Raw genomic sequence first — 10884 nt, 5'->3', positions numbered from 1 at the left:
ATGATATTAATTCATCCTATACATGAGTATGGAATGTTTTTCCTTTCGTTTGTGTCTTCTCTGATTTCTTTGATCAGTGCTTTATAATTCTGGTTGTAGAGATATTTCACCTCCCTTGTTAGCTGTATTCCTATGTATTTTATCCTTTTGTGGGAATTGTGAATGTGATTGATTGCTTTTCTAATTTGGCTTTCAGCTTGACTGTTGGTGGTCTATAGAAATGCTAGTGATTTCTGCACATTGATTTTGTCTTCTGAAATATTGCTGAAGTTGTTGATTAGCTGAAGAAGATTTTGAACTGGGACTATGGGGTTTTCTAGATATAGAATCATGTCATCTAAAAACAAAAATACTTTTATTTCCTCTCTTCCTATTTGGATGCCCTTTATTTCTTTCTCTTGCCTGATTGCTCTGGCTAAGATTTCCAATACTATGTTGAGTATGAGTGGTGAGAGAGGGCATCCTTGTCTTGTGCCCATTTTCAACGAGAATGCCTCCAGCTTTTGCCCATTCAGCATGCTGTTGGCTGTGAGCGTCTCATAGAGGGCTTTTATTATTTTGAGGTATGTTACTTTAAGACCTAGTTTATTGAGCGTTTTTAACATGAAGGACTGTTGAATTTTATTGAAAGCTTTGTCTTGTGGGTTTTGCTTTTAGTTCTATTTATGTGATGAATCACATTTATTGATTTGCATGTGTTGAACCTACCTCGCATCCCTGGTATGAAGCAAACTTGATCACAGTGGATTAGCTGTTTGATGTGTGGCTGGATTCAGTTTGCAAGTGTTTTGTTGAGGATTTTGCATCCAGGTTCATCAGGGATATTGGAGTTTTGTTTTTCTGTTTTTCAGGTTTTGGTATCAAGATGATGCTGGCCTCATAGAATAAGTTAGGAGGGAGTCCCTACTTAGTTTTTTAGAATTGATTCTGTAGGAATTGTACCAGCTCTTCTTTGTACCTCTGGTAGAATTCAGCGATAAATCCATCTGGTCCTGGGCTTTTTTGGGTTGGTAAACTATTTATTACTGTCTCAATTTCAGAACTCATTATTGATCTATTCAGGTATTCAATTTCTTCCTGGTTCAGACTTGGGAGGGTGTAGATGCCCAAGAATTTATCCATTTCTCCTAGATTTTCTAGTGTATGTGCAAAGAGTTGTTTGTAGTATTTTGATGTTTGTGTTTCTGTGGAGCCAGTGGTGATATATATCCTCCTTATCATTTCTAATTGTGTCTATTTGATTCTTCTCCCTTTTCTTCTTTATTCGTCTAGCCAGCAGTCTGCACATTTTATTATTTTTTTCAGAAAAAAACACCTCCTCGATTCGGTGATTTTTTGAAGGTTTTCTTTTTGTGTCTCTGTCTCCTTCAGTTCCACTCTGAGTGTGGTTATTTCTTGTCTTCTGCTAGCTTTGATATTTGCTCTTGGTTCTCTAGTTCTTATAGTTGTGATGTTAGGTTGTTCATTTGAGGTCTAAGAGCTTTCTGATGTGGGCATTTAGTGCTATAAATTTCCCTCTTAATACTGGTTTAGCTGCATCCCAGAGATTCTGGTACATTGTCTCTTTGTTCTCATTAGTTTCAAAGAACTTCTTGATTTCTGCCTTAAGTATTTACCCAAAAGGCATTCAGGACTATGTTGTTTAATTTCCATGTAATTGTATGGTTTTGAGTGATTTTCTTAGTCTTGATTTCTATTTTAATTGCACTGTGGTCCAAGAGTGTATTTGGTATTATTTCAGTTCTTTTGCATTTGCTAGGATTGTTTTATGTCCAATTACGTGGTTAATTTTAGAGTATGTGCCGTGTGGTGATAAGAAGAATGTATATTCTGTTGTTTTTGGGTGGAGAGTTCTATAGAGGTCTATCAGATTCACTTCGTTCAAGGTTGAGTTCTGGTCCTGAATAACTTCATTAATTTTTTGCCTCGATGATCTAATACCGTCTAGAGTGTTGAAGTCTCCCATTATTATTGAGTGGGAGTCTATGTCTCTTTGTACATCTCTAAGAACTTGCTTTATAAATCTGGGTTCTCCTGTGTTGGGTGCATATATAATATATATTTAAGATAGTTACGTCTTCTTGTTGAATTGAACCCTTTACCATTATGTAATGTCCTTCTTTGATGTTTGTTGGTTTGAAGACTGTTTTGTCTGAAGTTAGGATTGCAACCCCTGCTTTTTTCTGTTTTCCATTTGCTTGGTAGATTTTCCTCCATCTCTTTGTTTTCAGCCCCTGAGTGTCATTACATGTGCAATGGGTCTCTTGAAGATAGCATACCATTGGGTCTTGTTTTTGTTTTGTTTTTTAAGATGGAGTCTCACCCTGATGCCAGGCTGGAGTGCAGTGGCACGATCTCGGCTCGCTGCAACCTCCTCTTTCTGGGTTGAAGCAATTCTCCTGCCTCAGCCTCCCAAGTAGCTGGGACTACAGGTGCATGCCACCATACCCAGCTAATTTTTGTATTTTTGGTAGAGACAGGGTTTCACCATGTTGGCCAGGATGTGGTCTTGATCTCTTGACCTCATGATCCGCCCACCTCGGCCTCCCAAAGTGCTGGGATTACAGGCGCGTTTGTTTGTTTTTAATCCAGCTTGTCACTCTGTTCCTTCTAAGTGGGACATTTATTTTATTTATATCCAAGGTTAGTATTGATACGTGCGGGTTTCATTTTGTCATTTTGTTGTTAGCTGATTATTATATTGGCTTGTGCGGTTGCTTTATGGTGACACTTTCAACTTTCTTTCATCACAATGAAGATTTAAAAAAAACATGGCATAATAAAAACAAATTTTTATTAATAAAAAAGCAGTAGAATCTGAGCAGGAAGACATTACAAAGAATGTAAACAGTGTAAACATCAATGCATTCACCTCAGTCTGATTTAATGCTGAAACACAACTCTAAATGCTCTATGTGCCCTTACTAGCAAACTATACTAATTCTATATTATACAGAAAATACACTCTAATTTTGATTAGGCAAAAGTATTTTATCAAAGTCAAACCCAGCGCCAAATACTGGCACAATCACAAACAACTATAGGAATGCTGCTATCCCTGCTAAAACTGGTTTGCTGAATAGCAGCATCACATTTATGACGAGTCGGTGTTGTACATTTGGCTTTATGAGGAACTTATACTTCTAAATTTCAAATATAAAATTTTCCAACTTGATTGACCAATGTAAGCATCTTTTGCCAGAAATTCATAGGCGTGTTGGCTCACGCCTGTAATCCCAGAACTTTGGGAGGCTGAGGTGGGCAGATCACAAGGTCCAGAGATCAAGACCATCCTGGCCAACAGGTGGTGAAACCCTGTTAAAAATACAAAAATTAGCTGGGCGTGGTGGCACATGCCTATAATCCCAGCTACTCGGGAGGCTGAGGCAGGAGAATCACTCAAACCTGGGTGGTAGAGGTTGCAGTGAGCTGAGATTACACCACTATACTCCAGCCTGGCAACAGAGCAAGACTGTTTTTTTTTTTTTTTTTTTTTAAAAAAAAAAAAAAAAAAAGAAGAAGAAGAAGAGGGGGGGTGGGGAGGAGGAAGAAGAAAATCTCATGTACCAAATATTACACTGGCTACAATCAGATCACCCAAGAACAGTCACATTAGACTCACTGGGTTTAATTTTATCTACATCACCTTCTATTTTGCTAGGTTTCCAACACAATTGCATTTTTGCAAGACTTAGAAAGTATCAAATCGCCTAACCATCACACACAATCAACATAATTCCGATGTATGTCTCTGATAGAAAAATAAGAAAATGGATTTTCTGAGAATTAAATGGCCTGTAAGTTTTATTTGGGTTATAATCATAAGATTTCTTAATTGAATTCAACATTCTCTTTGAGTCGATCCACCAAAGTTTGAGTGATCCATATCACAGAACATAATTTTTTTCACCCAAAAGATCATAATCAGAGTTTAGAACTTCAACTCTGTGACCTTCTATGCTTCCAAATATTGCCACCAGAGTGTCCATTTGGATATTCCATAATTGTAAAGCATGATCTTTACTTGCTGACAGGAATAGATTTGTATCTCTTGGGTGGAATTTCAGCTCATTGATAGCATTTCTGTGGCCAACTTAGTGCTTTTAACCCTGCATTGTTATGGGATGAATTATCCCAATTATGACTCTAGATCCAGCTGCAGCCAGCAAAGGATGGCTTCTGTTGCTATCATGGGTCCATGCAAAAGTGTAAAAGTATTCATCAGCATCAGCATCCATGTAAGATTGCAACAACTGGATTTCTCCTTGTCAGTGACATTCATACAAGGTAACCCTGTTGCTTCCTACAGTTGCAAACAGTAATGGATCTCCTTCTTTACTCTGGCAATTAAATTGAACTCCAAACAGTGGTTGGTTACAATCTTCCTTGAGCCTATTTACACATTTGAAAGCATATTTGCATTTCTTCGACTTCTATTTTCCCTTTCACCAACTTTCCCTTCCAGGTGCATTTGCCATGTTTGTAGTTATACTAGGGTGTTCAGAGATTGTACCACTTTCTACTGACAGCGTCATAATTCTCCTCTCCAGAGAGGTGAGTGTTGCTGGTCTTGTCACTGCTCAGCTTCTGGTTCTTCACTGCGGGCATGTCTGTTCTGACCAGCACAGCCAACATTTCCCTCTCTTTTCAGTTGTTTGAGGGACCTCCAAACTGTTCTCCATAGTGGTTGCACTAATTTACATTTCCACCAATTGTGCACAAGAGTTCCTTTTTCTCCACACCCTCGTCTGCATTTGCTATTACTTGTCTTTTGGATAATCCCTTTTAATTGGGATAAGATGATATCTCATTGTATTTTTGATTTGCATTTCTCTGATAATCAGTGATGTTGAGCACCTTTTCATATGCCTGTTTGCCATTTGTACATCTTCTTTTGAGAAATGTCCACTCAAATCTCTTGGCCATTTTTTGATCACATCATTGGACTTTTTACTATAGACTTGTTTGAGCTCCTTATATATTATGGTTATTAATGCCTTGTCAGATGGGTAATTTGCAAGTATTTTCTCCCATCCTGTGGGTTGTTCCTTCATTTTGCTGATTGTATGCTTTGCTATACAGAAGCTTTTAAACTTGATGTGATCCCATTTGTCCATGTTTGCTTTCACTGCTTATGCTTGTGAGGTATTGTTCAAGAAATATTTGCCCTGATCAATGTCCTGGAGATTGTCCCCAATGTTTTCTTGTACTAGTTTCATAGTTTGAGGTTTAATCCATGTTGATTTTATTTTTGTATATGGCAAGAGGAAGGGTCTTGTTTCATTCTTCTGCATATGGATATCCAGTTTTCCCATCACCATTAATTGAAAAGACTGTCTTTTTCCCAGTGTACATTCTTGACACTTTTGTCAAAAATGAGTTCACTGTAGGTGTGGGGATTTGTTTCTAGTTTCTCTATTCTGCTCCATTGGTTATGTGTCTGTTTTTACGCCAGTACCAAGCTGTTATAGTTAAGGTAGCTCTGTAGCATAATTTGGAGTAAGGTAATGTGATTCCTCCAGCTTTGTTCTTTTGGCTTAGGATAGCTTTTGTTATTCTAGGTCTTTTGTGGTTCCATAAAAATTTTAGGATTGTCTTTTTTATTTCTGTGAAAAATATCATTGATATTTTAATCGAGATTGCATTAAATCTGTGGATTGCTCTGGGTACTATGAACATTTTAAAAATATTGATTCTTCCAATCCATGAACATGGAATATTTTTCCATTTTTTGGTATCTTCTTCAATGTCTTTCATCAGTGTTTTATAGTTTTCATCATAGAGATCTTTCACTTGTTTGGTTAAATTAATTTCTAGGTTTTTAATTCTATGTGTGGCTATTGTAAATTCAATTACTTTTTTGTTTCTTTTTCACATTGTTCCCTGTTGGCACATAAAAATGCTACTAATTTTTGTATTTTGATTGTTTATCCTACAATTTTAGTGAATTTGTTTATCAGTTCTAATAGTCCTCCTGTGGAGTCTTTAGGTTTTTCCAAATATATGTTCATATCATCAGCCAACAAGGATAATTTCATTTCTTCCTTGCCAATTTGGATGCCTTTTATCTTTTTTTTTTTTTTTTTTTTTGTCTGACTGCTGTAGCTAGTACAGTATTATGTTGAATAACAATGGTTACAGTGGGCATCCCTGGCATGTTCCAGATCTTAGAGGATAGGCTTTCCAGGTTTCCCCATGCAGTATGGTACTATGAGTTTGTCATATATAGTTTTTATTATGTTGAGGCATGTTCTCTCTATCTCAGTTTTTTGAGAATTTTTATCATGAAGGGATATTGAATTTTATCAAATGCTTTTTCAGCATCAATTGAAATGATCATACGGTTTTTACCCATCATTTTGTTGATGCAGTGTATCACATTAATTGATTTGCATATGTTGAACTATCTTTGCATCCCAGGGTCAAATCCCATTTGGCCGTGGTACATGATATTTCTAATATATTGTTGAATTTTGCTTGCTAGTATTTTGTTGAGGACCTTTGCATTAATATTCATCAGAGATGTTGGCCTATAGTTTTCTTTTTTGATGTGTCTTTGACTGGTTTTTGTATAAGGGTAATACTGGCCTTATAGAATGAGTTTGGAAGAATTCCCTTCTCCTCTATTTTTCAGAATAGTTTGAATAGGAGTGGTATTAATTATTCTTTAAATATTTGGTAGAATTCAGCAGTGAAGCCATCAGCTTCCAGGCTTTTCTTTACTGGGAGACTTTTTATTATGGCTTCGATCTCATTACTTGTTATTGGTCTCTTCAGGTTTTGTATTTCTTCATGGTTCAATCTTGATAGGTTGTATGTGTCTAGAAATGTGTCCATTTCTTCTAGATTTTCCAATTTATTGGCATACAGTAGCTCATAGTAGTCACTAATGATCCTTTGAATTTCTGCAGTGTCAGTTGTAATGTCTCCCTTTTCATTTCTGATTCTATTTACTTGGATCTTCTTTCTTTTTTTTTTTTTTCTTAGTTTGGCTAAATGTCAATTTTGTTTAAGTTTTCAAAAAATCAACTTTTGTTTCACTGATATTTTGTACTTTCTGAAAAATTTCAATTTAATTTATTTCTGTTCTGATATTTATTATTTATTTTCTTCTACTAATTTTGGGTTTGGTGTGCTCTTGCTTTTTTAGTTCTTTAAGTTGTGTTATTAGATTGTTCATTTGAAATTTTTTCTTAGGCCGGGCGCAGTGGCTCAAGCCTGTAATCCCAGCACTGTGGGAGGCCGAGGCGGGTGGATCACGAGGTCAAGAGATCGAGACCATCCTGGTCAACATGGTGAAACCCCGTCTCTACTAAAAATACAAAAAAATTAGCTGGGCATGGTGGCGTGTGCCTTTAATCCCAGCGACTCAGGAGGCTGGGGCAGGAGAATTGCCTGAACCCGGGAGGCGGAGGTTGCGGTGAGCCGAGATCGCGCCATTGCACTCCAGCCTGGGTAACAAGAGTGAAACTCCGTCTCAAAAAAAAAAAAAAAAAGGAATTTTTTCTTTATTAATGTAGGTATTTCTAGCTATAAAATTCCCTCTTAGTACTGTTTTTGCTGTATGCCATAAGTTTTGGTATTTTGTGTTTGCATTATAATTTGTTTCAAAAAAACTTTCGATTTCCTTATTAACTTCTTCATTGACTACTGGTCATTCAGGAGCATGTTGTTTAATTTCCATGTCTTTGTATAGTTTCCAAAATTCCTCTCATTATTAATTTGTAGTTTTATTTCACTGTGGTCAGAGAAAATGCTTGATATTATTTCAAGTTTTCTTTTGAGACAGGGTCTCACTGTGTCAGCCAGGCTGGAGTGCAACAGTGCAGTCATGGCTTACTGTAGCTTCAACTTCCCAGGCTCAGGTGATCTGCCCACCTCACCCTCCCAGATAGTGCAGACTACAGGTGTGCACGATCACACCGGGCTAATTTTTTGTATTTCTTTGTAGAGATGAGGTTTTGCCATGTTGCCCATGCTGTTCTCAAACTCCTGAGCTCAAGTGATCTGAGCACCTGGGCCTTCCAAAGTGCTGGGAATACAGGCATGTGTGACTGTGCCTGGTGTATTTCTATTTTTTCAATGTGTTATAACTTGTTTTGTGACCTAATATATGGTGTATCCTTGAGAATGATCCATGTGCTGAGGAAAAGAATATGTATTCTGCCTTCCTTGGATGAAATGTCCTGTAAATATCTACTAAATCCATTCGGTCTGTTGTGCATATTGAGTCTGATGTTTCTTTGTTGATTTTCTATCTGGAAGACCTGTCCAGTGCTGAAAGTGGGGTGTTGAAATCTTCAGCTATTATTGTATTGAAGTCTCTCTGTTTAGCTCTAATAATATTTGTTTTATATATCTGGGTGCTCCAGTGTTTGATGCAAATATATTTAAAAATTGTAATATTCTCTTGCTGAATTGACCCCTTTATCATTACATAGTGACCTTCTTTGTCCCTTCTTATAGTTTTTGTCTTAAAGGCTATATTTTTTCTGATATAAGTAGAGCAACTCCTGCTCTTTCTCATGATTTTAAGCCCTTGATGGTAGATGCTGCTGCCGCTGCTGCTGCTGTTACCAGCCCTGTTCACTCTCTAGGTCACAAAGTAAATTGATAGGTCTTTAAGACTACACAGAAATCAAAGGGGTGGATCAGTATATGAGCTGAAAATAAGTGGCCTTGTCAGTGGGCAGCTTCTAGCTCATGTGTCTGGTTTTTGTTTTTGATACAGCCTGATTAGCAACAGAGCTGAAGCATGAAACCAAGACACCAATTTCCAATTTTAAATCCAGTTTTATATATGACAATAATTTTTGCATGGAGTTTATAATCTAGACCTGAAGATAATTCCCAAAAGAGTTATTAAAGTTATTTGATACCTAGCATGGGTGGGAATAGTGTATAACCATTCAGGATGAATACTTAGAAGGATAGCATTTATTTAGATAAGATTCAAAAAGTGTTACCTTTGTCTAAAAGTTAGCTTTGCTACTTTACTACCATATGTATACTTGGTTACCTGAATTGGATTGTGGGTTTGTATCTCTAGCCATTCTTTCCAGAGACATCCTTTTCTCCATTATCCTGGGGATCTGTGAGCTTCATCAACAGCAAGAGTAGACATGCCACTTACTTCAGAGTGTCTTCCATTACTAATGCTCCCAGTCTGAGATTGTTATGCTAAAAATTACAATCTCATGTACTTTAAGGTTTATGAAGCACTTTTCAACATATGTTTTCTTATTATAACCCAGGGTATTAGACCCTCGAGTGGGATTCAGGTAGAGTTTATAGATTTAAATCCAGTTAGCAGATGAAGAAAATCAGAGATGTGATAATGCTCTCAAGGTCCCACAAGCAGTCAGTGGCTAAGCCACGATTGGAACTCATGTCCTCCAATTTTAAATCCTGTGCTCTTCTGCCACCTTCATGAGAAGGTAGTACAGGTCCCCTGTCACCTTACACAGAGAGGTGTGCATACGTAACAATTTTGTCTATCCTGTGTCTCCACAATACTGTAATAGGTCTTTTCTGGGCTGCATTATGACTTCCATTGATCTTAAGTGCTTGTAACTTTATGGGCCCCTTCCTCCATAAAAATATAAAGTGCATCCACCACTGGAGCACCCAGATATAAAAAGATATAGAACTTACATTTTGCTACTGCACTGTTATAAAGATGAATATGTTTTATTGTATATTAAAACATTTTCTTTGATTTAATAGTCCAAAATTTTCTTCTGATTTTAAAATAAGACATTTTCATGAGTCCCTAAAATTATTGTGGACACTAGGCTTTGTGCCTCCTGTTTTTAATGGAGAAGAAGGCCCTGGATGTTTTTCTGGAGAGAGTGAGGCAATAATAGGAGGACTTGCTAGAGTACTTCATAATATGAAATTTATGGACAACCTGAATCACTGAAATCAATTAAGTGGTACAGAAAATTCTGGACATATGTAGAGGTGTGCATTTTTCTGAAGAAAGCATGCATAGCTTACATTAGATTCTCAGAGGTAGCCATTTGCCAATAATAGATTAAGAAAAAGGAGACCATCTATTGTAGTGAAGGTGCACTGAGGAATCCCATGCCAAGTCTTTTTGCGATAACACAACTTCTGTATTTCTATGGACAATAGAGGCAGTTGCATAGGTTTAGATGCTCCTTGACTCAAGCATAGGTACTGCCCCCCAATCCACCCCTCATAGAGAGGCATGGTCAAATCTTCAACTCTGTCCTAACAGCCTTGAAGGATTGGTCAAGTGAAGAGAACTACAGCTTTGGAGTTAGTCTCCCGGACCCCAGGATTAAGCTTCATCTATCCCTTTATCCACCAACTTCTGAGGCTAGTCCTCTGGATAAGGAAAGAATTTACCCTGAAGCATGAAAGATCCAAAGGCCACGTGCTTTGGCTGGGGACAGTGGCTGATTGTTGGCAGAAGTAAGACATCGGGTGGTGTCACTTAAATGCCCTCAAGCCAGCCCTTGGCAACTTGTCCCAAATTTCTCAACAGAAGGCTCTGTCAACTAAAAGAGCCACAACACCCTTTAGGAAGCTAATAAAGAGCTGCAAACATTGGCAGGAAGAGAACCCACCCACACACTGGCAAGAGCAACAGCAGTGATGAGAAGAGTCCTGCAAAGGCTGAAGAACAGGGGTACAGAGGTGGCAGCTGCTAATCAGGACCAGCAAGAGGCCAAGAGGAGACTGACTTTGATGCTAGTTGCAGAATAATATAATAATGTCCATGATTACAAGAAAGGGGTACAGACTGGAGGGCTTGGGGCAAGGTAATTCCCACAGTGTGAGGGCTCAGAGCCCCACCCCCACCCTCAACCCACTGAAATACCCACATGAGAACAGCAGTAGTGGAAGCAGGCAATC

At 37.8% G+C, this 10884-nt stretch overlaps 1 pseudogene; it reads right to left on the bottom strand.

Annotated features, from left to right (window-relative positions):
- Positions 1-3000: 3000 nt before the first annotated feature.
- LOC116543042 lies at positions 3001-4635 on the bottom strand (annotated as a pseudogene).
- Positions 4636-10884: the final 6249 nt, after the last annotated feature.

This window comes from Sapajus apella, unplaced genomic scaffold (assembly GCF_009761245.1).
Source record: "Sapajus apella isolate SASKATOON/1434 unplaced genomic scaffold, GSC_monkey_1.0 scaffold179, whole genome shotgun sequence".
Classification (NCBI taxonomy): Eukaryota; Metazoa; Chordata; class Mammalia; order Primates; family Cebidae; genus Sapajus; species Sapajus apella.
The sequence above is the reverse complement of the archived record's forward strand: the minus strand, read 5'-3'. Positions and strand labels throughout refer to the sequence as shown.